The sequence below is a fragment of the Etheostoma spectabile genome, chromosome 23 (genome assembly GCF_008692095.1).
Source record: "Etheostoma spectabile isolate EspeVRDwgs_2016 chromosome 23, UIUC_Espe_1.0, whole genome shotgun sequence".
NCBI classification, from domain to species: domain Eukaryota; kingdom Metazoa; phylum Chordata; class Actinopteri; order Perciformes; family Percidae; genus Etheostoma; species Etheostoma spectabile.
This window is the reverse complement of record NC_045755.1, coordinates 10,023,561-10,024,105: the sequence shown is the minus strand read 5'-3', so window position 1 is coordinate 10,024,105 and position 545 is coordinate 10,023,561. Positions and strand designations below refer to the sequence as shown.

General features: G+C 47.9%; 1 protein-coding gene across 2 annotated transcripts in view; it reads right to left on the bottom strand.

Annotated features, from left to right (window-relative positions):
* The window catches only part of grm8a (glutamate receptor, metabotropic 8a), a 311,638-nt gene extending 311,374 nt beyond the window's left edge, over window positions 1-264 (bottom strand). Inside the window, exon 1 of one of the 2 annotated variants that reach the window (XM_032505014.1) lies at window positions 104-264. The gene's annotated coding sequence lies outside the window, so the exon portion shown is untranslated. The remainder of the gene's footprint in view (window positions 1-103) is intronic. The other variant, XM_032505015.1, reaches the window with a different exon arrangement.
* Between the last annotated feature and the right edge of the window lie 281 nt (window positions 265-545).

Below are 545 nucleotides of genomic sequence, written 5' to 3'. Positions count from 1 at the left end.
GAGAGAGAGAGAGAGAGAGAGAGAGAGAGAGCGAGCACAGAGCAGAGGAATTCGTCATGCACAGAATCTGTCAGCCATGATCAATAATGTTGGCAAAACGCACCAGCTTTTTATCCATGGTCTTCTCTCAGCTTCCCGCACTTTGCGCATAAACCCTTGCCGTGAAGTCCGCTCGTGCTGTTCCACGGAGGCGCGCTCACACTCCTCTCCAGCCCTTCTGGTAGTCGGTGCTGAAAAGGACAGCGCACGACTCCACAGCCAAATGAAGCCAAAAGCCCTCTCTACATGAAACATATGTATTTTAGGCACAGAGCCTGCTCTACCCGCCCGCACAAAATCATCGGCTAATTGCACTGCTGTCGTCCAGCAGACTCCACACATTCATTCAAGTTTATTACTAATCAATCGGATTGATAATTTCCACAATAGAGGGCTTTGGTTATTTGAACACATTAATAAGTCATCAAAATATGCTCGCACAGGCGTTGCGCCACACTCTTAATTGCCTGAACTTCAATCAATTTTTACTGCGCCCATTGATCCCC